Source organism: Lissotriton vulgaris, chromosome 7 (genome assembly GCF_964263255.1).
Source record: "Lissotriton vulgaris chromosome 7, aLisVul1.2, whole genome shotgun sequence".
Lineage (NCBI taxonomy): Eukaryota > Metazoa > Chordata > Amphibia > Caudata > Salamandridae > Lissotriton > Lissotriton vulgaris.
The window spans coordinates 608,485,412-608,512,532 of record NC_141695.1 but is presented as its reverse complement, the minus strand read 5'-3'; the positions used below and the strand labels follow the sequence as shown (position 1 = coordinate 608,512,532).

The window sequence follows — 27,121 nt, the reverse complement described above, 5'->3', positions numbered from 1 at the left end:
AACAAAAACATCAAAATGCATCAATAGGCAGACAGTTGTCAATTTATCCTACAAATCTACCCTACCAATAACAACCAGTGTCTCAAAACCTCACTCTACGTAATTCAGATTGGGATGTCATATACCACCTGTTAGAAATTGGGTTTCTGGCTGGCAGAGGTTGTGCCCTGTCCAAGCAGTAGACAAAATAATAATGGTTCTGTCGGACAAAAATACACACTGCTTTAGTATTTCAATGTTTCCTTTTGCAGGTCTCGTTCCTAACCAGGATATCAAGACAGGTGTACTAATACATTCACAAACGAACACACTGACCACTAAGAAAAATGAAAGCAAATTTTTACTCAAATACTTTCACATGTGAAGACAAACTACTTCAATCACTGTCCCAAAACGAATATTTAAAACATATATGGCACAAAACCTTTGTGCTAAAGCATAATACACACTAAAAACAACAAGTAAAATGTGTTACTTCATATACGTTTTGGAATCAACAACTATATATATACAATAATCCTGTAGGTACATCAATTCAATCTTGAATCCTACAGGGTTTTGAATAGTTTGTTCACGCCAAAAGCGGGGATTGCGTCGACGTTTCAACCCTGGGGGGCGATGCAGTGTTTTCAAGCATCAGGGGCGGGTCTTCATCAGGACTGTATATATATGTGGGACAGCCTGTTAATCATAATGGACATGTGTCAGATATTGGTCAGTGTTTTAACATTAAAGCAATTATGAGCATGCGAACATTGCTCACCTCTTGCAGACCTAGCTCTGCATGGAGTCCTGGTCTCTTTCTGAATCCTATTGTCGGTCCGTCTTAGTCAGGCCGGCTAGATGTTGAATGAACCTATAATTAAGGAGTAGGTGTTACTCACTTCCTAATTATGCTGTCCTTTAACCTATTAATTCCATGGTCAAAGGTTTCCCATACATACCTCTGTAATGATTTAATCTATACAGATGGTTGAAAGGTTGCTCCTTTGCATCTGTAATAAAGGAGTGATGTATACCATTACCTTCTACAACTGTTTGTCATTCAAACAACACAGATATTATTGTTGTGACTCCAGTGCACATGCAGATGCTATAAGTTTCAAGTGTGAGACTATTGGTGCACCAGGGATTCCTAATACCCATCCTCTCGCATTAAGATGCCTTGTATATTTAGTAATGGGGTTACGTTTCACTGCGGTTATTATTCTGGCCTGCGCATCCAACCCACCCTCGTTGTGGTGCGCTCCTATTGCTTCCTAAATGCTAATCATACTAGTGCCCTTCTAAGTTTCCAAACTATCGTAAAGCTAATTTTCGTCTTGCCCCTCTTAGTTTTCTTTGACATAAAGGAGGTCTCTGTGGCCCAAGCATTGATTCAGACCCTCAAAACATGCACAGGCTTCTCTGACACAGTACTTTAGTGGTTCACCTTCTATATTGCTAATTGCTTTCAGGTTGTACATGAACCACAAGATCCCAAAATCTCCCTGTCGCCTTTTGAGAATCCCAAGTTCCATCAACTCCCCCATTATCTTCAAACTCTACATGTAACTGCTTCACTCTATACCCACCAACAAAAACATCAAAATGCATCAATAGGCAGACAGTTGTCAATTTAACCCACAAATCTACCCTACCAATAACAACCAGTGTCTCAAAACCTCACTCTATGCAATTCAGATTGGGATGTCATATACCACCTGTAAGAAATTGGGTTTCTGGCTGGCAGAGGTTGTGCCCTGTCCATGCATGAATCACAGTCCTAGTCAGGGTGAGTCAGATACACACCATGGGGGAGGGGATTGGCTAACCTCCTAAGATGGCAGCTGATTAACCTGGAGGCACTGTGGCCCTGACACTGGCGTAGCTAGGGGGGTATGGGGGGGAGGGGGGCGCCCCAGGCGGCACTATTTTGGAGGCGGCGCTTCCGCGGGCAGCAGTTAAACTTGTGGCAGTTTTAGGCCGGCAAATGTTAGCAGCGCTGGCGCTCCTCTGCGGTAAATTGAAATAAATGACCCCGCGACCCAAACCACGGACCCAACGGCCGCTGAAGAACAGCACTGTGCAGCTGAGCTGTTGAATGTTCCTGCTGCTGAGCCTAAGTGAAAGTGAGTGAGTCTTGGGCGGGTGGCTGGCGCACGTTTCTTTGCAAGTATCAATAGTGACTTCCATGCGTTCTCCTGGAGAGGCTACAGACATCACATGCGTAGACTGTTACACGTGTTTAAATGTAAGCGGTGTACCTGTATACGGGAATAAATATGGTACAAACATTAATTTTTAGGCTAGAATATGTTGTTTCTCCACAATAAAAATATGTTTTGTTGTGAAGTAACCCTTCCTGTACAATCAGGGTGGTAAGGCACCCTGAATTTACCAGGAGGGCCTTGGATTTCTGTTGCGTGCCCTGAGCCTCAGATTTAAATCAGCCGCCTCTTCTTGCGCGCTCGCCATTGGCTCCGCCATTTGCCCATCAACGATGCTCCTCCTTAAAAGGTGGTGGTGTTGTGCGAGCGTGACCGATCCTTGGTGCCGAAGTGGGTAGTGCAGGGTCATGGAGCGCCGCTGTCTGCTCTCACTGCTCGCCCTGTGTCTCTGCCAGGTAGGTAAGTGTGCGGTGCATTGTCCAGTGCACACTGCTTATACAATTTATTTATTTATTTTATTTTATGCGTTTTTATGTAGCGCAAACGTTACCTGAAGGTGTCAGAGCGCTTCACAATAGGAACAGAACTGATACATGAGGAGAACATTACAAGTGAACAAATTACAAACGCAAATGTTAAGTTACATGAGGCAAAAATGACAACCGTGAGCAAACAAAATACAAGATGTAGCAAACGGTGCATTACAGGAGGAAAAAGTGCCATCTGTGCAGGTTACAAAAGCGTACAAAGTACAAGTAGAGACCTCTAGGTGCTCAACGCGGGAATGGTGTGTGTGTGCCCGGGTCTGGTATTCATGGCTCTGGACTGCAGCACCGGAGTCTGAGCCTTTCTGCAACATTGTGAAGCGGAAGGCAGGTGGGGTGGAAATATTACAACCATTCTATCTGTAGCCTCTCTGCTGTGACCGCAAAATCGTGCTGTTTTTGGGGTGTGTAGAGGGCGGTCCCTAACAGCCAGAGGAGGTTTAATAATGATATGGCTCGAAGAGAAGGAGGGTTCACGCGTCAACAGCTAAGCTATTGCTGATTTAGTTGAGCTGGGGGAGGTCCATGGATGCTTGTGTTCAGGACCAGTCCCTGCTCATCCAGGTGCTGACCAGTGAATACATAAGGGACCCCCTGCTACCACTTTTATTTCGCTAGTCAGCAAGGGCTGACCAAATGTTTCTCCGCCCACTCCCAGGGCGCTATCTTAGCAATCCACCCTATTATTGTGCCAGATGCTCCATATGTGACAAACTCTAACTAAATCCCTAATTAATGAGGCAATGCTACACTGAGGACACACATGGAACAGCTCTCATTTTTGTACATGTATTGGCTCACAAATCTCCATTTCTTTACAGTAATAACTATCAAGACTTTTTTAGCTGAAAGTTATGCCACGTAGTCACCTTACCTGAAGCCTCTAGCTACACCTCATTGTTTATGCTGAATATGATGCAGTCACATCTGGGGTACCATCACTTAGAAGAGACGCTCCCTGGAAATATGGGTCTATGCTCTATTAAGGTAGGGTTCTAGCTGGTCTCCAAATTGTTGGCTGCCTTCTAGAAGGGCACAGATGGGCTGAGGATGATGCAATACTGCTCTAAGGGCACAAGAGCAGAGGGGATTAGGCTGGAATGCCTCCACCACATTTTAGTACCACATTTTAGTAGTAGTAGTACCTTCTAATTTTGGGAGAGGATTGAGTCACAGTTGTAATACGCATGGGAACACACCTAGTATTTGGTGTCAAATCGTGACTTGTCATTTCCCATCTTGTGTACTAACCCAGGCTACTGAATATATTTACGCTATATGAGGGATGCATGGTGCATTCTGGGATATGAAGTCCTCCCTACTCCATATTAAATATAATGCATTATATTCCATTCTATTTTACATGGGCATGGGCTTGTAGTCTTGTGAGGTATGTGTCCAAGGAAATCGCTGTTTAATTTAGCAGATTGTCTAGGGTGGGTATGTCGGAAGTGAACATCAAATTCAGAGGGTTGTGGGACATATTGTTTAACTTCATCCAGTGCTGCCTGTCTGAGTTCTTACAGCCAGGTTCTACTTCTACATAAAGTACTGTGAACCGCATCAGACCTCGCGGGCCAGCACGTGATGCACCTTTTGAAGCCGGGTCTCTTGAAAGCCCTTCAACTTGTCGCACTATTTTGGGGACGGGCCGTGTCATGTATGTGCATGTAACTTGCATGATCAAGGTAACTATTAGCGGCGATTCTACGTGTCTCTCGGACCTCTTTCAGGTGCTCGCTGTCCTTTTTCCCCAGCACCCACTCCGGGGGGCGGGGCCGCAATCTGAAGGATATCCCCGGGCGCCACAAGCTCTAGCTACGCCTCTGGGCCCTGTACTGCAATGATAAAGACCCACTGAGCGCAGAATTGGGATGCACGCCGCTGCTCTGGCTGGTCCAGGCAGCCTGGCAGACCGTGCTTGGCAATTTGTGCCATTGCAACAGCTGGGCACGTTGTCATCGGCTCGCCTGCACGTTGGGGTGAAGATGTCTTCCAGGCCCGTGTGAGGCCCTTAACCTCGGGCGGAGTTGCGGGACCGGTCGCACTGTCCATGAGTCCTCCTGGGACAGCTACTTCCCATGTAGCACTGTCCGCAAGCCCAGAACCCAACAGCTGGGTTCTGCACTACGGGCGAAGGTGAGGAGCTGCACAGGCGATCCTGAGAGTGTGGTTCCGGCCTGGTGTAGCATCGCAATGGCTCAAGAGATTACACTGCACCCAACAGCACCACTGAGACCAGCCTGGGGAAGTTTGTGTGTTCCCATTAGAGAAGAGGCGCGATAACCTCAATAAACTTGGAGTGCTGGTGCCAAGCCCCACCAATCCCCCTGAAGCACAAGTCAGTCCAGGAATTGCGTCCGGACCCGAGTAAAGCCCGGGCCTTGGACAGAGCAGAGGGGCTGGCTGCGTTGTCCACTGGTCCCCCTGGAACTGTTCAATCTCAGACAGCACTCGGAGCGGATCAAATACCGGCTACTGCACTGCAGACTGAGGTGAGGAGTGGCACGGGCAGGACTGGATGTGGATCCCACTTTGCAGAGGGTGGATGCGACCCATAAGACTGAGCTGCATTCACTGACAGCCTTTAGTCCTACCTGGGGGGCTCTACTCAACCCCATCGCACCAGGGGCACGAAAACGATTATACCCTCGGCCCCCTGCCACGGAGAGCCCGTCCTCCCCCTGGAATGCGGTTCAGATCAATCTGAGTGGTACCTATCTGCCTGTGGATGCAAATGGCCCTACAGGCTATGACAGAGGACTCTAGCCTTCCACCGGTCCGGGGGTTGGTGACGTATTGGTAACGCTTAGGTGTGGCATCTGCTGGGGCCCTAGGTGATGCACTCTGGCTGCTTAGATGTTGTGAGACCCGTCAAGGCCCATTGCCAGATTCTTCGTTCCCTTGTCTGCTACTGTGAAGTGGCTTTGCCATGTGATCATCGTGGTGTATAACAGGGCAGTGTGTTGTGCTCCTGGTGGCCAAGGGCCCTGTGGCTGGCAGAACTTGTGATTTGTGTGTTGGGGCTATTCTACAGGGCTGACTCAGATGGTGTGTCTCAGTAGAAGGCCCTCGCATATCTGGTTGCTTCAACTGTGCAACTGGCACAGGCATGTCCCAGTGCACGGCACTGGACTGCGGAGGCTGCTGTTCCAAACATGACATTTACGGAGTAGAGCCTTGATCACCCAGATACTACAGACAGCTGCCAGAGGTTGCATTAGGAACAAAGCGACAAAATCGTCTCCACAGTCGCGCTCCAAGTCCACTGCTTTGGAGAGCTCCATAATGCAGACACCTGAGGATGTTATCCCCCCACCATAATAACATCTCAAATGGAAAACTGAAGGTCATTCTTCAGGAAATACGCGATTCACATGTGGCAATAGAGCTGTGCCTAGGGGCCATCACAACGGATATTAGCATTCTCAAGGATGACCAGCGCAAATTGTCCAACGGATTAAAAATTAATTAACTGACTCTCCCCATACTATCACCATGTCAGCAAATGGAACATCTCCAGGACCGCGTGGCTGATGCGGAGGGGAGAGCTCGTAAAACAATGTACATATTGTTGGTGTTCCGGAGGGTATGGAGGGCCCTCATTCCACCCAATTTATAGAGGACTGTTTCCGGACTGTGGTGGTCCCTTCCATGCTGTCTGAGTTGTTCACAGTAGAGAGGGCGCACTGGGTCCCTATAAAAAGGCCCATATCGGGTGCACCACTGCGGCCCATTGTGGCCAAAATCCTCAACTTTAAAGACCGGGACGCATTTTTGCTCGTAGTGCATGAAAGGGTGCCCATCCCTATGGAGAATGCAGGATTTCCTTGTCCCCAAACAGCACAATAGCTGTCCAATGCAGGTGCTCATTGTTCCAAGAGGTCAAAAAGCAGCTGGGATCGGTCCGCCTTCAGTACGCCTTATTGTTCCCTGCTTGTCTCCAGGTCATCCATGAACAGCGCACTTTCTTTTTTGATACACTGAAAAATGCTTGGGTCTGGCTGGAACACCACTTCCCAGATTCACAAAGATGGCGACCATCTCGATCTGAGCTGCCCAAGACTGAGCGTGCACAGTGGAGAAGACAATAGGGTACCCCCAATAGAGGTAGCTCGAATGCGGTTTGCTCCTAACAGCAGGCCCATGAGAGGCAACAGACAACAATTTGCTCAGCGACTTCCTTGAGACTCAACAAGAAACCAGTCAACTCCAGCTTGCCACGGGGCAATATCTCAGCCTCAGACTCTGCCGGCAGTATGGTGTTGTTCCCCATTGATCACCCTACAAATAGCACATGACTTGCTGGGCGGAAGGGTGTGAGTAAAGTGCATGCAATAATGCCTTTCTTTTCAGGCACTGCTTATAGCACTGGGGTCTTGGACTGTCCCCCTCCGGCAGTTTGTAGACTGAATTCTGTTGTCATTTGAATAGCATGTGCCTTAATTGTATAGTTATTTGGCTCGCTCATGGCCATGATCCTTGATAAAGCATTGCCTTTGTCTCAAATGTGGTGGGTGTCATTAAGTTACTGTGTTTCCTTGACCCACGAATCTGGGCTCAGGTCCTGATGACCTTTCATGGTGGATAAGACTTCACCACCTAATTTCGAACTACCCCAGAGGTACAGAAAAGCACACCCCTTTTACAAAGGCAATTGTTTTTCAATGGTTAATATGTTATTGCTGGTTATTATGTTTGGTCTAGTGCCGAATAATTGCTGGACCGAGTGTCCAGGACTGGGAGTTTTCTGTTTGACACTATCTATTTCACCATTTGGTGGGACTGCCACATGTAGTGCAGGGATGGCTAAAGAAGAAGGGGAATGCACTTGGTTCTTAAAAGATGGCTACAATATTGAATGCCTGCAACGTCATAACCTGGAATGTGCTTTGCTTTGGTTCTTTGTACTAGAGATTCAGGGTTTTGGTACAACTAAACAGGTGTCTTGCCCACATAACATTCATGCAGGACACCCAGCTCACCACTCATGAGGCCCAGAGGTTGCGTAGAAAATTGAGAGGGCAATTATTTCATACCTCTTATTCCGCCTTTGCTCGGGGTGCTGCGATCTGGCTCTGGGCGGGTGTCCCGTTTGTAGTCCTAGACATAGGATAGATTTGCAGAGGTGCTCTGTCCTACTAAGAGGGACACTGGACGGAGCACCAATTGTACTAGGAGTGTCAAATATGCACCCAATATGAAGCAGAACATTTTCTTGTCCCATCTCCCTCCAATACTGGTAGACTGGACTACGTATTGTTGGGTGGTGACTTTAATGCAGTACTAGATACCACCTTAGATCGATCACATCCCCCTTGCCTGGCACTGTACCGGTACATCAGTCCAAGGAACAGAAACAATGGATACAGGGTCAGATATATGGCAGAGCCAGAATGCTGAAATGAGGGAATACTCCTTTTACTCATAACCCCATACACTTCACTCTCACCTTGACAGATTTCTCCATCCCACCACACTCCTACCTAACATGACACATGCCACACACTTAGGGAAGACAATTTCCAAATACAATCCCGTGGCAATAGCACTATCTTGGAAACACCCAATACCCCTATGGCACCTGCAGCTGACCCTCTTGGATGACGTTGTTTTAGGGAGACACTTGTCACTACTGTAGACACCTATTTCATGGATAATCTTGGCAATTCGGCTTCTCCACTAGTGGAGTAGGAGGCTTTTAAGGTTGTGATTAGGGGGACCTCTATTACCACTGTGGTAGGTTCTAGGAGAGAAATTGAGAGGGAGTTCCTGCAAACAGAGCACAAGCTGGGCCCACTAGAGACAAAGGTACTGTGCAATGCTGAAGCTGCTGGTGAACTGCAGGAGGCTTATACTTATTACGCTGAGCTTCACTAATTCTTCAGGTAAATAGATTATAAAGCCTATACTCCGAAGACACATACAGATGCAGACAAATAGGGACCTCTCTTAGCACGTTTAATTCGGTCAGCCACACAACCTACACCCATTCTGGCCATAAATGAACCGACCCGGAGCACGGATGCGCACAGTGGGAAATCAGTTGGGCCTTCCGTGACTTCTATGCCGTTCTATACACCACCTGCCTCCGCCAGATCCCATAGCTATTGCTGCATTTTTGCATCAAGCAGTGCTGCTTAAGGTGCCTGCAGAGGAGAGGGAGGCCTTGGGTGCCCCCATATCACTGGGAGAGATACGTGGGTCTATTAAAGAACTTGCTAAGAATACAACACCGGTATTGGATGGGATCCTGATAGAGTTTAACTCTACATATGCCTACAAATCAGTGCCATGACTAGAAAAGTTATATAACTCCTCCTTAAGGCTCCTAGGACACACACCACACATTCCCACGACATGTAGGAAATTCGTAGATATCGCACTGCTGCTTGCGAAAAGACGGGTGGCATGCAGATGGGGTCATGGCAGGGCCCCAAAATTTAAGGAGTGGCTTACGGACATGACGTACAGTCAAGAACAACACACAACCTTTGCTGAGTTACTTCCGATTACTACCAGACCGAAGGAAATATGGAGACCACTAACAACCTACCTACTGGCCCAAACTGGGAATGATCTTTGAGAGGATAACGATGCCCAGACATAATACACGCATTCCCTCAGATGGACTCACAGATGGGAGACTTTCGATTGCACGCGCTAGCAAAATATACATATGCATGCTCTACTGACTGTCATGGGCCATAGATAATGGATCGTGGTTGTATTTGTGCACACCTGATGTATTCCCCTACCTTCCATTGTTACACACTGAGTCATGACCCCCCTTCTAGTGTATGCGAGTTATATTTACTTACCCTGAAAGCCAAGTATGATATTCATGTGTTTACATTGTCATATACTGTGAATGATATATGCTCTTGATGCTACCCCACCGACTGTACAGCCGCACTCTTGTATTGTACTATGTTAAAAAACGAATAAACAAAGTTTAAAAAAAAAAACTCCTCCTTAAGGGAGAGCTTCCTTCCTCCCTCCACCAGAGGGGCATTAGTGAAATACATTAGTGAAATCCCTTCTAAAGCCCTGGATACCGCCAGCAGACATCACCTCATAGAGACCCCTGTTGCAAATATAAACAGAATTCAAGATTTTGAGTAAGATCCTTACAAGCAGACTTCTCCCGATGCTCCCAAAGTTGTTGCATGGGGATTGATGTGGATTTGTACCTAGACGCAATACCTCACTGAATATTTGTTGTCTATTCCACATCATGAAAAAAGCCTGTGATCAAAATCCATTAGCAGGCTGCTTATCGTTAGGAGTTCGCTGAGCCTTTGACACTCTGGGATGGGATTTTATGTTGGTGGCGCTGAACCGGTGCGAAATTCCCCAGCCTATGTTCATGGGCTACCCTTCTATATACAAGTCCTACAGCCAGAGCTAGGACAGGACCTCACATCTCAGACACTTATCCGGCCACACGTGGATCCCAGCAGGAATGCCCCCTATCACCGCTTCTATCTGTACTGGCGATGGAGCCCCTACCACAGCGTATAAATCAAGAATCTGGAGATTGGGGATACCAGTGGGTTGTATGCTACAGTTTGTGTCTCTTTTTTTTTTTTACTCTTTTTTATTGGATTTTATTCAACGAAAAGACAATACAACACATAAGACAACCCCCAGCCCCCCCCCCCCCCCCCTCTGATCGGGCAGATTGAATGTAGAACAAAAAGAATTTCAAGAGCTTATAAATAATAATAGTACATAAAATTGAATATTTAAATTAACAGATGAATCATCAAGATACAGATATACATTAGGATAGATGGGTATACATTACATCTAAACAGTTTTAGCCATATTATTGTTAAATGATTGTCTAAAGTTCAGACCATTCTATTAAAGAAGACCATATTTTTAAGCCTTTTATTCTACGTTTCCTACCTTTAGTTTTATATATTGCCATTTCTAAATTAAAAATTGCTAACAGTCTTGAAAACCACTGTTGATATGAGGGGGCAATAGGATCTAGCCAAGCCGATGCTATACAGAGTCTTAGAACTGCCATCGAGATAAAAATCAGTTCGTGACCAGTATTCAAATTAGTACAGTTTACTAAGCCTAATAGAACTGTTTGATCAGATAGATTGACCACAGTTTTAAGGATTAATGAGAGGAAATGTTCAATTTTTGATTTGAGAGAGGTTAAAACGGGACAAGATGAAAAGATATGCATACAATCCGCATCTTGCAAGTTACAGCGAAAACAACATGTTCCTCTCTCATTACCCCATTTGGCAATTCTATCTAGAGTATAGTACATGAAGAAGCATATTTTATAGAATTGTGTCTGTAATTTGGTTGACATGAGTACAGTTTGTGATAGCTCATTTACATACTCAAATTCATCAGTTGAAATTATACATTTCTTTTGCAATTTCTGAATAATCTTCTGCCTATCATCAGGTAAATATGTAAGTAATAATTGATAAAATCCCCCAATCCGTATTTTTTCCTGATGATGGCTAAGAGATTCAGCTATGATGTTTAGGCATATTGTCTTCTCTCCTCACTCGTCGTATTAAAAAATCTCTAATTTGGAGATATTTAAAAAAATCTCTCCATTCAAGATGATACTTGTCTTTCAAAAATTCAAAAGAATATATCCCTTCTGCGGAGAAGAAGCAACCTATCTTAGTAATCCAGCTATGATCCATCTATCAATATAGAAATCTTTAAAAATGGCGATGGAGCCACTACCACAGCGTATAAATCAAGAATCTGGAGATTGGGGATACCAGTGGGTTGTATGCTACAGTTTGTGTCTCTTTACGCAGATGATATGAACCTTTACCTTAGGGACCTCCGGACTGGGATGGCGGGCTTGACTCAACTACTTACCGCCTATGGTGCACTTTCCGGTCTCCACACAAATGGCGACAAGTCCTGCGCCTTCCATTTCAATGACACTCCTATAGGCCCCACCTTGCGGTTCAGAGATGTGGCTCTCCCTGTGGCGTCCCACACATTCCGCTACATGGGTATCCATATATATCGTAATACACAGGACTTACTCAAAGCCATCCTTGTGAGGGCCGTTAACTTGCTTCATTCACAGATTCTTTCTGGGTCACCTTGCGCTTGTCGGTGGCGGGCTCTCTGGCCCTGGAAAAGCTGGTTATGTTGCTGGGTCTCCTGTATTCTTTTGTAAACCTCCCACTAGAAGTGCCAGCATGGGTGCTCAAATTATTAAACACATTACTGTGGGAGCTTGCCTGGGGAGCTGGGTCTCGCAGGGTGGGCCTTACTAAATTGCAGCTTCTGACGAGCGGTGGTTGGGAGGCCCCCTGGCTTTTAGGCTTACTGTGTTGGGGGAAACTTCAATGGCTGTCCTATTGGTTAGCTGGTTACAACCTGTCGGAGATAGGTTATACGACAGGACAGATAGACCGTGGCCATCTCCACAGATTGGTGTGCCTGGGAGTGGCCCCTCTGCAAACATGTCCTCTACTTCTGCTCGTGGCCCTATCTTACTGGAAACTGGCTCTGAGATACTCCATTTTATTCACCAAATGACCAGCTATTCTGTCTCCCTACATCATCTGGCACATTAGCAATGTGCTGTTTGTGTCATTGAGAAAAGGAGGGAGTGTCAACATTGGGTTTGTTATTCCAGGACGGCACATTAATGTTGCATGCTGACTTTGTGCACACATGGACTCACCAAGACACTATTTTGAATGTATGCTAGCACAATCTGAAATGTACAAAAGCATTGGTCACCTGGCAGGAAAGAACCCATCACACATGAAGTGCTCCAGGCAATGCACACTATGGGGAATAGCAGACACAAGCGTATATCTGGCTTTATATCGGGCTTTGGGCGCATCTGAGAGCGTCGCTTACGTCCTTAAAACATAATTGGGAAACGGGCCTCATCCACGAAATACCGGATCAAGACTGGGTCCCTATACTCTAATACCTCCTGTAATTCCAGATTTAAATTCATTCAATTCTCTACACTCCATATAGCTTATTTGACACCGCATAGGCTTACCAAAATGTTTCCCGCTGCTTTTTCGACTTGCCCCCATTGTAAAGCTTTAGATACTGCTCTTTTACATATGCTGTGGACATACCCCCACCGATCCACATATTGAGCAGGTATTGCATCAGCATTATCAGGCATTACCAGATTAGGCCAATGGAGCACACCAGCAGAGTGTCTCCTGGGCCTCCATCCACGACCCAGAGGTTCCAAGCTAATCCTACGATTTGCGGACTTAGGCCTTGTTAATGGTGAAGAACCTTATAACGAGACACTGGAAATCCCTGAAGGTCCCGCGGTTAGATAAATGGCAGGAGAAAGTGGCTCAGTGAGGGTTCACAGAGAGCTCAGCCCTCCGCCAGAAGGAATACAAGGGTCTCTGCAGAAGAACCATCTCGTTAGAATGGGATGCTTTGGTGGAGGGTTGGTTTTAAAACGGAGGACATGACACCAGACTGAGTATCAATTGCACACCACTTTATAATGACACCCTTAAGGCAAGACACCTATCCTATATGCTGCTAACAACATTTCAGTTTTTTTAAGGATTGTGACCATGATACTGGGTACAGGAAGGTCCACACCTCTTCTGCAGCACCATGAATGTCATCACTTACGTCTTGTCATACATACCCTTAGAAACACCAAATACACTGCCTGAGGACATCCACATACATAGTTATTTCCAGATTAGGTGACATAGTGAACTTGTTGGGTGTGGGGGAGGATATAGTTCAATGTTTATTTCTTTAATGCATAATATTTTAACTCTAAGCGTGTACAATTTGAATTATGCTTTCTGTAACACTTGTTCATATGCTCTGTGCCATTTTTCTATCAGTTATAAATGTGAGAACTGTCATATCTTTGAAAACTGCAATCAAGTTTGTGTTAAAAAAAAGTCAGATACACACCCTTAATTAACCTGTGCTCACTCTCTGGTACCTTGGCACAAAACAGTCAGGCTTAACTTAAGAGGCAATATTCAAAGTGTTTGTGCAAGTGAAAACATCACACAAAAAAGATACCACACCTAGTTAGAAAAAATAGAACTTCATTTATTGGACAATACAAGACCAAAATGACAAAAATCCAATAAGTAGAACTGGAGGTATTCATTTTCAAAGAACAAACTGAAAAGTAGTGCTTAAAAGCATAATGCGCCAACCTGGGCTATCTGGTTCCACTAGACCATGTCAAATACAAAAGTTCAGGCCGACCACGTTGGAGCGTGGGTCGGATTTAAGGACCAACCTCTGCAACTGCTGCAAAGTACTCTATTTGCGTCGTTGACAAAGACCCGATGCATGGAGCAGAGGAGGCAATACATTATCATCGATCCTTTGGATGTAGGCAATGCCTCGGTGCCGAGCAGCACAAAGTTGAAGATGCATTGAAGCTGTATGTGATGCACTGACGGTGAAGTGCTGTACTTGATCTTCGCAGCAGCTGCAACGCCTAGTTGTCGAAGGAGATGCACTGGTTCTGAGCGGGGCAACAACAGCTATATGTGGATTTAGGCAGTTGCAGCAATTTATACCCACTTTCCAGGGCCTGAGACTGGATTGGTACCACTTAGCAGGGCAAGACTCTCAAGTGGCAGAGTCCAGTTGTGCTACAGGTTGATGGTTGGAAGTCCATGATGTATTTGAGACTTCAAACAGGAGGCAAACTAGCAAGCCCTTTGGTTCTGGGTAGGAGAGATGCTGGTCCAGTTCGTCTTACTCCCAGACAAGGAGGAAATCAGTCAGCAGAGCAAGCAGGAGTCCAGCAGTGTGGCAGTCCTTTCAGCAGCACAGCAGTCCTCCTTCCTAGCAGAATGTCTACAGGTCCACAAGTGTACTGAGTTGGTAGTGTCAGGAGTCCAGTGCTTCTAATCAGTTGGGCCTTTAAAGCGGGGGAGACTTCAAAGAGAGGCCTTTGAAGTGCACAGAGTCTCTGCCCTTCCTGTCCTTCCCGCAGATTCACTACAGGGGGTATTCAGCCCTTTGTTTGGGGACAGGACACAAACTATCCAGGTGTAAGTGTCAGCTCCAACCTTCCATCCAATCAGGTGTAAGTGTCAGCTCCCCCATCTCATCAGGATGTGGATGTAAATGTAAATGTAGGTGTACTTATATAGCGCAACCTGTCACCCAAAGGGCATCCTGGCGCTTGCTTAGGGAACCCGTCCTGGTATTCCCCTGTGAGAGGCCCCGGCAGGGTGTCCACAGGGTGAAAGCCAGGAATCCCGCCGCGAGGGGCCGTAGTGGAGATTAAGCAAGCTATTGCCCAGAGTGAGACCCCGTGAGTCGAGTAGGCACCGGAGCGAGAATTATCGAGGCCGTGGAATTTTTGAGCCCGAGACCCGCTGAGGCGGGGAATCGAACCCTGGTCCACGGTCGATCCCAGCTTCCGGGTCTGCCGCCTCTAACCACTGAGCCACACTTCTCCACCCAGGTGTGACGGATGTCCCATCAGTCACACCTAAGCTCCCTTTGTGAGTGGCTGTTTAGAGGTAATGCACAAAGCCCAGTTGTCACCCACCCCAGGCGTGTATTCAGAAATGGGCAGAAGGCACCAAATAGCTAAAGTAAGAAAATGGCAACTTTCTAATAGTAAAAGGAACAAATGATGGACGGAATGCTGAACAATGCAAACATTCACCCCAGTCACAAAGATCTGGGTTTAATCAATTGTTCTTTTGCTCACCACGCCACCCCATGTGGGGTGAAACCCTGAAACCGGTCCTAGGATGCTTGTTTCCAGTCCAGGGAGGACCTGGCCTACCAGTTGGGCTGGACAGTTCCCATTAAGTGCAGGGTCAAGACTGATTTGCATATGGCTGGGTTCAAGGTGGAATGGCATGGGGAGCAAAAGAACAATGGAATTAAGCCCAGATCTCTGTACTGGGGTGAATGTATGAATTTTTTGTGCATTCTGTCCATCAATTGTTCTTTTTGCAACTTTCTAATAGTGGTATTTCCAGAATTACTTTTTAAAATCTAACTTTACCATAAGTTGGGGTTTTAGTTTGTGATTCCAGAGACACTAGACTTGGGGATCCTACCTCTTCCCAATTGGAAATTGCACTTATAGGGTGTAATAAGTTAATCCCAATGTAACCTGTAGGAGAGATAGGCTTTGCAGTAGTAAAAAATGAATTTAAGAGTTTTTCACTACTAGGATATATAAAACGTAAGAGTGCATGTCCTACTTTTTAACTACACCGCACCCTACCTTTGGGTTGTCCAGGGCCTAACTTAAGGGTGATTTATATCTATTAAAAAGGAAAGTTTGGACCTGACAAGAGAGTTAATTTTCGAGGTCACCATAGCAATTTAAAACTGCACACAGGCTCTTCAATGGCAGGCCTGAGACATGTTCAACGGGCTACTGAAGTGGGTGGCAAAATCAGTACTGCAGGTCCACTAGTAGCATTTAATTTGCAGGCCATGGGCACATGTAGTGCACTCTACTAGGAAGTTATAGGTAAATTAAATATGCCAGTTGTGAATAAGCCAATGTTACCATGTTTAAAGCACAGCGCACAAGCACTTTAGCACTGGTTAACAGGAGGTCTAAAGGCAAAAACTCAGAAGAAACTATCCCAAGGATGACAGGTCCCACCCAAAGCTCCTTACTGCAAAAACTGATTCCCTCTTTTTTGGCAATAGCTCCAAACTACCATTCTTCCTAGCCTAGTTTTTCTACACAAACATCGTGCCTTCACCCCTACCATCCAGTAAGAGTCACATTTGATTCATACTTTCCATTAAAAAAGTACGTTACCAGAAGAACCAAAACAGCATAGTACCAGCTCTCCCTCCAGAAGACAATGAGACATTTATTTGAGAACCCTGTTTCAAAACAATGGCACAGGCCATGGTCTTTTCACACCTGGATAGAAGTAACATTCTTATCACCTTCTTGCTCCCCCTGAAAATCATCCTGCACACCGTGGCTTGGCTCATCAACGGCTTGAAGAAATTTGAGCGCTTCGCCCCAAAACTCAATAATCTACACTGGCTTCTCAGTGCTTTAAATGGAATAAAAAAATGTGGCAGACCCCAAAACAGATGTGGCTTGAGAAGCCTTTGCACGAGCATGGCCTATGTAATTGATACATGTACATTACAGTGCTTTACAATGATATGTTTTGGATCTGACTAGACAAAGCCTTATCAAAATCAAAAGGACATTTATATCATTGTTTATACAGCACCTTTGTCCAGGTTCAAATGCAATACAAAAACTTTATAAAGATACGTTTAAAAGTCAGTGGCAATACATTATTTATTTAATTGAAATTAAATAATGCTTCGGGACTTGGAACACCAGTGGTACACAACAGTAGCCTCCTGTCACGTAATCACTGTGTCACAAATAGGACTTTTGGTGACAGTACGTGACAGACAGGAAGATATGTTTTTTTCTTTAGCAGGTATACAACTTAAGTAGAAGGAACCATAGGGCCCTGGTTCCTTGTCCATTTTTTGGCTTTGCCAGGGCCCAGCCCTGGCAGACCCTGGCCCACTTACAGCACTGGGATCCCTTCTAAGTCTGTTTCATCTTCAAGACCAACATCACCACCTGTAAGGTCATCCGAAAAGGCACTGCAATGCCACAAGCCAAGAAACTAATGGAAATTAACCTCAGGAGAAAAGTGTAACACCAAGAGTCAGGACATTGCCTTATTGGAGACAAAGAGGTGCTAGAAAAAAACACAAAAGCAGGCTTTCTGCATCTATGCACTGAAATTCTGGAACAACATCCCCACCTGTCTTCAAGAAGGATCACCTCCCCACACACACACACACACACACACACACACAATAGACCTCACCCATAAACTGTCTTATTGTAAATGACCTGACTTTTACTCATCATGGGCTCTCGTCTGTTTGTTCAGTGCTTAGATCTGCGCTCAACAAATAGATATAGAATGTATTGGCCTTGAGGTGGCCGCCTCGCGAGGATTGCTAGACCATTGTGTGCTGGAGTGTCTGCGTGTAGGAACCTCAGCATATTGCGTCAGCATGGAAGTCCTTTTTCTCCTCTCCTGCCTCAGCAGAGGTATGGTGTTTATATACCCAAAGCGGTACCTCGGGGTGATATACCTTGCTGTGTCATGTCAGACTAGGATGACGGATGGAATGACCCTTATACATAGTATTATGCAGGAGATGGTAGTCCTGCTGTGATTCCAAGAATCCTCTTGCATAATGGATGAGGCAAGTTTTCTGAGAAAACCCATGCCATTTAGGCATTACAGTAAAGAGGTAAAAGCTCAGTACTAAGAACCGTTATGTAGTGTCATGTCAGGGGAATATAGGTGAAAGGTCTGGTTGCTACCTGAGCCTATATCGGGCACCTGTATAAAACATACCACCTGGCACTATTATATTCGCACATACACCGTTCTAAATGCTTCCCATCTCGATCTGACCAAGGTGCCCTTTGTGCTGTTTTAGACTTAACAGATTTTCTCAGAGCTTCTACGTACATACAGGGTGCATGGTGTTAGTGCCCCTACACACATACATACCAGATCTCCTCTGCTCTTCCGTGCATACAAGACAGATCTCAGTTCTCCTATACATATGACAGATCTCTTGGGTGATCTGTATACTTGCATGATAGATCTCTTCTCTGCTCCTGGCACTGCGCCATACAGATCTCCTCAGTGACTTCCTCTGTGAACTCCTCAGTGCTCCTACACATTTACATGACCGATGGTCGAAGTAGGGGAATAAAAAGTAGGGGAACTTGGGCAGAGAATCGGAGGGTGGGAATAACCTAAGGATGGAGTCAGTGGGCGGAGTCAGAGGTGTGGCCAGAAAGAGCAAAACATCCAAATTTTTAGTATTTGTTTGGCATTTCACTGACCAGTTACAGCTTATTACGTTATTTAATTCAACCAATGGATACACATGTTTTTTTACAATTTCACACATCGGTAGTGGTGGTTTCGACAGTCGCACATCGAATTCTATAGTTCACTTTATCTGTTAGTTACTTCTAGTACATCATTTTTTTAGATTACGGTGCCCTTCAAGGTAACAGAAAGATCCCACTACCAAGAATGTTGAGTCAACATGTATTTCTGGAAACCCGTTGTTACATTAGTTAAAAAAAAAGGGTACCTCAGCTCTCTAACATTTAATAAAAGGCAATTTTCTGTATAGTAATTTAATTTGAACAAATGGCCTATTTCAGAGATCCTACATCACTAGTCAATTCTTTGGTATATTATCTCACAGGTGAGAGAAATTGAAAAATGCATACACCATTTAAGAAGAAGAAAACATCAGATACATAAAGTTTCTGTATGATTTAATATCATCCGACCCAAGATTCTTTCTTTTTTTTCAAATATGGTATACAATTCACCCTGTCTTGCTTTAATTAGCTATTTTTGGTATTTTGAACCTTTTTGCTGTCCATCCCAAGGCTGCACTTTGGAATCGAAAAATTTCAGAAAAATACATTTCCAGCAAACGTGTTTCTTTCTTTTTTCTTTCTTTTTTCGATTAATTTCACGGGGGGACAAATGAAGGAAAGGAGAGTGGAGAGTGTTTTTTGAAGTCACCGTCTTCATTCAGCAAGTGAGGAGGAGCCAGACCAAAAGAGAGGAGGCAGCTGACCGCAGCAGAGCAGGAGAAGTGGTCACTGACCGTGTCTTCTCTGGGCAGGAAGGGAAGCGTCCTTTGCCCTCTCTGCCCACCCCGCCCGTCCCTGAACGGCCAGGAACCCATAGCCTCATCTATAGGCCTAGGCTATTTCGTCGTCCTGCGGTCCTGGGACGCATTTTGTAGATAAAAAGGTATGGGGATAGATTCTATTAAATTGTTTTTAAAAAGTAGGGTACGCCTCTCCTCTTACCAATCCCGCTCACTTTGACAACTGCAGTAAACACACGACAGATGTCCTCAGCTCTGTAGACACTTGGGACAGACCTCAGCGCGCCTACACACCGACAGGGATTGGCACATTCCTAGGGTACTACTGTGCACATGCATGACACGGCAGAGGTCCCCGGTGCTCCTCTATGCAGATACGTGTCAGGAATCTTTAGTGTCCCTTCATAGCGCCCAGAAGCATGCATGACACACCTCGCGCACACTAGTGCTCTTGCGCGCACAAACACACACGCAGGGCATATCTCAGCGCTGCTGCTCACACATATAGAGTTCCTGTATACACACACAGGTGTTGCTCGGCCGAGCCCATCCCCGCCCTGTTTGCTCTCTGGATGTTTAGTGGATGACATTATTGGCTCCAAAGTTCAGTCCTCCTGGCATGATTACGACGTCTTCGCCCAGCCTGCCCGCCTGGACTTTAGCCGCTGCCAGGGCCGCCGTTCCAGGCTGGTGCGGCCCAGCCCGGAGGAAGGGCGTACCCACCGCGGGCAGAAGGATCCGGGCAGGACAGCCGCACGGAGCGCGAGGACGGCGCTGCGCAGGTAAGCCCAGGCGCCCTGGGTGTAACCCCTACCCCCTTCTGTGGTGCGGTTTATGAATGCCGCCAGGTGATACCGGTGGGATTGGGGTTGAGTCTGAGTCCGTTTACATGTCAGGTGGCTGGAGTGGAGTGTTGCTGACTCTGTCCCAGCCCGGCCGGCTTGGAGGAGGTAAAGGCCTATCCGTCACTGCCCCCTGGCTCTACCACTCACGAGTGTAAATAAGTCACTTCAGCTCTCGTACGGATGGGAGACGGGCAGGGGTAGTTTTAGTAATGCCTACAGTGACTTTGTCTCCCTCTGAACGTCAGCTGTCGCAGCCCTGCCGTTTTAAGGGGTGGCTTTTCTGTGTCTTTTTGTGGCAACCTGCGAGGACGGTGGATAGAGGGAGCCGGAGCGTGTTTACACCTGTTGTATGTGGTCTTCCCTGGCTGGCAGGATTCCCTGGCAGTGTTTGCTTGTTGTGTCTGGGTTTACTACCCCACGCTTTCTGCCTATTCTGGTGTGTCCGTGGGGGTCCAGTATCGGCTCCGGAGACGCGCTAGAGCTTCCGACTGGTAAAGTGGAAAATATTATAAATTATTTGTTAAAACAACCCCACGGTTGGTAAAATACGGGAAACTTACCACTGATTTGTTTCCGATACAGTGCAGTGCGGACCTGTTGGCACCGTTTACCCCGCACTGTGGCTGTGCGGAGTTTCGGACCTGGAGAAAGGATCTGTATGTCAATCCACCATTGATGTGACGTCAATCCACCATTGATGTGACGTCAATCCACCATTGATGTAACGTCAAAATGCTTTCTGCTGGGCCTCTGAGACCCATCATTGACACATCAGACCCTGGGGGCAGGGGCGGCTCTAGGCTCATGGCGGACCTGGGCAGAGAGCGTAGGTAGGGCCCCCCGGAGGAACGCAGGCGCAGAGTCCAGAGAAGAGGGGGGGTCAGGGTGTTTGGAAGTGGAACAGAGCCGGAGACCGCCAAATCCCTGCCAGGGGCCGCCACGCAAATATGTATCCATTCTCAGAGGATTATTATATTAAGGATATATATTGGCGTGGCGGCCCCTGGGGTTTGGTAGCCCTGTGCAGGTGCACAACTTGCACATGCCTAAGGCCGCCCCTGCTGGGGGCTGTTCTATCATGTGGCTCTGCCAGCAAAATGGCCATGGCTGGAGCACGCAAGAGGCCTGGCGCCCCATCGATTCCCCAATGGCATACCCAACTTTGGCAAGCCTTAGCATTAGAACTATGGCTAATATAATTAATAATATACAGAACGGTTTTATTTATGTATGGGCTGTCGAGGGGGGCTACCCCTATTTTCATGCCACCCCCGAATTGGAGCACTTCACCCCTTCCATATACTGACATTTTGTTTGCGTTGACTACCTCTTCCATTGTTATTCTTCTACTGTAAAACGCTCCGATACCCTCGTGGGTCACGTTCGCGCTATATAAGACTATAACTAAATAAATAAATATCTTTGCTTGGCCCCCTCCCCCCTTTATGGCGTGAGTTGAGATATCCCTTGATTGCACCTCCCGTCTACAAGGTTGCTCTCATATTTTAGATGCATTTTGCACATTTTGTTAATGTTTTTTTTGAATTCTGATGTCATTTGTTTATTTGCCTGTTAAAATTTCACTTAAAAAGGGGTATTCTATTCGCCGCATTTAAATATTGCATATCTTATTTGTACTAAGTGATTTGAGTGAAACTTGCCATATTAATTTTTTGATAATCTGAAACTATCACTAGCGAATTGTTGCTCTTGGCTTGAAAAATGATTTACAATGTAATGTTCCATGATGTTGCCCGGTATTTTCAATAAAAATAGTTTGACAAAAAAACACCAATGCTGTTTGGTTTCGAAATATCAGAATCTGTTTTTGTGTTTGGAGGCGCGCTGTGACATCTGTCATGGACTGCTGTGTGGCTGCATAGGGAACACCGATTACCAGTCGAAGGAAAAATCCGATTAACCCAGGGATGTGCAAGCGTATTATGATTTTTTTTAATTTAGCGTTTGGGGAATCGTGCATTTTTATGAATGTAACCTTGGGAAGCCGCAGATTGTTTTGTGTTTATCACTTCTGCGAATGTTCTCCCATGAGAGTGGGGATACAGTCGGTGATTGTGCTGCTCTTGGTAGATATGTGTTAAATACCCGAATGATCACGCGAGTTTCTTGTTAACAACAAAAACAATCCCACTATTGCGAGAAAAAAAACCTGCTTTGTATATTTTTGCCAGTAGGGCAGGCCTGTCTCTTTTTGCCTGCAGTAATGCGCGCCGTGTGTCAGTTTGGGAGTTGTCTATGTGCGTCCGTAATCTCTGCTCATTGTCCGTTAATGGGATCTGTTTGTGCCACTGATCCCTGCGGTGTGTTTGCCCTTTCTCTGTCAATAGTCCCTGCTCGAAGTCTGTGGGCTCTGAGTCAGTAATCCCTGCTCTGTTGTTGTTTGCGTGGTTCTGTCTTGGCGTCAACAACCTATCAGTGACTTCGCATGCTGTCTCCTTGGGTGTCAGTAATATCAGCCCTGTTACTGTAGTATTCTTCAGTATTCCCAGCTCTGTCACTGTTTGCACGTTGCATCGTGGTAGGCCCCCTCACTGTCATTTTTCTCGATCCATCTAGGCTGTTATCTTTACCCTTTGATGTTCTTCAGTCGACCGAGCAACCTCTGGCCGATGGAGTTACCCTATGTAGCTTTTGAGGAGCTTGTCTCTGGTCCCCCTCCGGGACCGTCTCCTACCCATCCATTCTTTTGACTCTGTTTCTTCTCTATTCGCCCTTCCGTTTCCCAGTCCCTCCCTCTCCTCTTTCCTCCCTAACTCCTCACTTCCCCTAATTTCTCTTTCCCCTGCCTCCATTTCCTCTCCCCACACCTAACCCATGCCTTTAAATCACTCCTATTTCTCCTTTATTTTTGTTCCTGAAACTGTTGTAATTATGTAACTACGTTCTTGAAGCAACTGTACCTCGTTATGTATAGCGCTCTGATACCCCCAGGTCTGCCAGCACTATACAAAACTTTTCTCTCTGCTCTACTCTTCTCCACTTTCCTGCTACTGCCCTTTGCCCTCACCTGTCCTGGCCCTTAGTCCCTACCCTGTTTATCTATGAATTTTCTCTCGTCAATTGAGACCTAGCTATTTTGTCTGATGCCCGATGGAGCTACCTGATTTAGCTATAGGGGAGTCAGGCCGGGGATTCCCTCCTTGGATGTCACCTACCCAGTCGGTCTCTAGACAGACTTCCTCTCTTCTCTCCTGTTGTCTCTTCCCACATTCTCCCTCTATTTTTGTTTCTCCTTCTCTGCTCTCTCAATGTATTGAGACTGAACTATTTTGTCTGATGCCCGATGGAGCTACATGGTTTAGCTATAGGGGAGATGGGCCATGGATTCCCTCCTTGGTCGTCACCTACCCAGTCGGTCTTTAGACAGACTTCCTTTCGTCTCTCCTTGTTGTCTCTTCCATTATCCTCCCTTTTTCACCTCCCCTGCCCCCTCCACTATTTTTCTCTCTCCTTTCTCTCCTCTCCTAATTGTATTGCCTATTTTGTTGGATGTATTGTGTAATTGTTGATCTTTTTCTGTTATATTGTTGATTCTCATGTAAAGCGCTCTGATACCTTTGGGTCTAGCCAGCGCTATATAAAACTCCTTAACCCCTTGCGTGCTGCTGACGTGCTCAGCGTGTGCTGATGATGGCTGGGGGCCGTCATGAACCCGCCCACTCTTCAGTAGTGCCACACAGGCGCAGAATCGTGGCAGCACGCAAGGGGTTAAATAAATAAATACTGTTAGTAACCGCTGTTCTCCGTCTGTTTGCGGGGGGGGGGGGACATGGATGCCAATAATTATTTGAGGTACTTATGCATGTCAGCAACTTCTGCTCTGTTTCTTGATGTCAGCAAGCAACACATACACTCTGTAAGAATCTGGGGTGTCTGTGTGGGCGTCAGCCATATATGCTTGGTTTCTGTTTGTTAAATGGATGTTGGTCATAGTATGCCTGCTGTGTGAAAGTAGTGTGCTTCTGTGTCATTAATTCCTACTCTGTATTTGACATGGGCTGAAGAAGAAATTGATCTCCCAACATATTTATGCTATGCCAAATCGGCAATTAAAGCAAATACAATGAGGCACGCTGAAGGGGGTTTAGCGCTGTACATATCAGTGGATCTTGACGTTAAAACTGAAGAAGTAAAGGTAGATCGTGCAAATGTACAGGCGATAAAGGATTGGTTTAACCAGCGCCCCTAATCCTTTTGTCCGGTTACTTCCAGGGATCATATAATGGGCATTATTGATCACATTTGGCGTGTGCCGCCTATCCAAGTATTTAAAAAAAGGACGGACACAATGGGGAAAGCAGCAGCAAGTAACCTGAAGCACTTAGGCTTACCAGTACTAAATGGGCGAGTGGCACCGGATATACCAGCACAGCCATCACATCACTAGATAAAATCTTACAGAGTCATAGATTATTCCTTAGTATTGGTCGCCCTATAGTCAATGGTCAAAAGTTTTAGTCTGCGTAACAAGTTGGAAAGTGACTACGCCACATTCCAAAATTATAAAACTACAGTGGTTGGTAGCCGGTATTACGGAAGTCGACCAGCAAGCCAGAATTTTGTGGAAAAAACTACAAGAGTCACAGGAAATTCCCTTGGACCACTGGGAGCAATTTTCAAAGCTCCTATTAGAGGAAGACATCACCCGACAGGCAGTTAGATCAACAATAGGGAACTCTTTACTAAAAAAAAAACCTCAGTGCAACTCACTTTAGCTGAAAAAATAACTGAACCACACTTTGAGAATATTGAGGAACAACGTGTCCTCAAGTGTCGAGAGAGAGATGTAATCTAAACTAAGGATGTAATACAAAAAAGAGATAGATCCAAAACGAAAATCGAGTTTGACCAGTACTGGTGCAAAATTCTTTATGCCTACAAACACAAAGATTCGAGAGTATTTTGGAAGCTAGTCAACCAATCTGCCAACTGGAAATCCCAGCACTCAACATTAAATATTTCAGAAATAACCTGGATCAAACACCTTGATGACAAGTACGGGGGCCAGCTAATGTAACAGGTCCTTTAAAAATAGTCAGTCAAAATAATACCAGGGAAGAAGTCTCCATTGTGATTCAACTTAAGACAGTGGAAATAATTACTAGAAAAAATTACTCAGGGCGGGGCTCCGGGGCCGAACGGCCTAGCTCAAGCTCTTTATAAAGAGCATCCACAACTCTGGGCAGAGAAATTGACAACACTATTTAATCACATCCTGGTAAGCCATGAAGTTCCTGATAACTGGATAGGTTCAATTATGGCCAATATACACATAGCTGGTCAAACTTCGGACCCTGCCAATTATCGCCTCATAGCTCTTGTGGATTGCGAGGCTAAGTTTTTCGCCAAATGTCTGCTGGGCGAACTTACGGACTGGGTGTAATAAAAAAAACTTGCTATCTAGAAATCAGACTGGGTTTTTTAAGGGCTTGGGTACTTCAACCAACATTCACATTCTGGCACTTATTATTGAACAAGCAAGGCATTGCTCAATGAACTTACATTTGTGTTTTGTTGACTTTCGATCTGCTTTTGATGCTGTGCAGAGGAATATCCTTTGGGCTAAGCTATCAAGTTGGGGAATTTCTGCTAAAGTCCTAAGAGCTATACAATAATGTACACAGATACATGGACAAGAGTTAGATTGGGCCAAGGCACAACAATCTAAAAAAAAACTCCAAAAACGAATGGCCTAATACAAGGTTATGTCTTTACCCCCTTCTTTTTCAATTTGTATCTTGCGGATATTTCCCCCAACTTGAACATCATTAACTCGCACTCCACGGTTGTGGCTAGCTTTAAGGTTTCGCACCTTTTGTATGCTGACGACATCATCCTACTTTGCTATACAAAGGTGGGGCTCCAGAAGTTAATTAGTAAAATGGCTCCGCATGCCTCGTCCCACGGGCTAAAAGTTAATTTAAGTAAAACAAAAACGATGCTTTTGACAAGAGGTGTAGCTCACCTCCCAAATTCTGTATAGAAGGGATTGGGCTTGAATCAATGCAAGAATATAAATGCCTTGGGGTAATATTTGATGCAAGAGGCTCATCTAAGAACCAGTGTGCCGTGTTGCAAAGAAGAAGCAATTCATTAAATGCAGCGCTCGGTTCCCTGAGGAACGCCCTAAAAGGCTTGTCACTCAAGCCATTATTACAAGTTATGGCCGCCAAACATGTGCCATCATTGACAAATGGTGTGGAGATCTTGAGAGGTAAGGCAGATTAAAATTATAGACAATCTTGTGGTAGGGGCATTTCAAAGCTTATTTCATCTTCCACAGCAGAATTCGCCAGCACAAATCCGATTGGAGCTTGGCCTAAGAAGACAACATGTAAATAGTTTAGGTGCATATTTGAAATTTTGTCATAAGCTAAGAAAAGATCATAATTCAACCCTTATGACTGTTGCTTGGGAGGCTATAAGCAATCAAAAAAATGTGACTGCTCATAAATATTTTAATTTAGCCTTATCTACTTTTAACGCAGGAGAATTATGGCCCTATCTCTTTCACAATCTGCATTTAACAGAGTGATTAATGGGAGTACTACAAAAGTGTCATCACTGCTGAACAGAGAGGCACTAGCCAAAAATGCCACCTGCATGGATGGTAATTGCCACTTACAGCCAACTAAAACCCCAGAATTATCTGGGGGTTCTAAATGGACTAAACGCGAAGCTAAAACTCCCCAAACTCCTACGTGCCCATCATTAATTTCTTAGTCACATTCCTGCATGGAAAAGATTGAGTAATACAATGGCATGTTGCCTCTGTAAGAGAAGACTTGTGTAACATAGTTTGTAGCTGGCCAGCAGATCGTAAAAACCTGTTAAAATCGGATTTTAATCAATATGCTGCTCGAGCGCACCTTCAGCCAGT

At 45.5% G+C, this 27,121-nt stretch overlaps 1 protein-coding gene across 2 annotated transcripts in view; it reads left to right on the top strand.

Moving 5' to 3' along the window:
• The window catches only part of MYO15B (myosin XVB), a 961,787-nt gene that overhangs the window by 85,880 nt on the left and 848,786 nt on the right, over nt 1-27,121 (top strand). The window contains exon 1 of one of the 2 annotated variants that reach the window (XM_086930751.1): nt 20,020-20,157. The exons of the other annotated variant lie outside the window; for it this stretch is intronic. The gene's annotated coding sequence lies outside the window, so the exon portion shown is untranslated. Of the gene's footprint in view, nt 1-20,019; nt 20,158-27,121 lie in introns of those variants that run through there. 2 annotated transcript variants of the gene reach the window in all.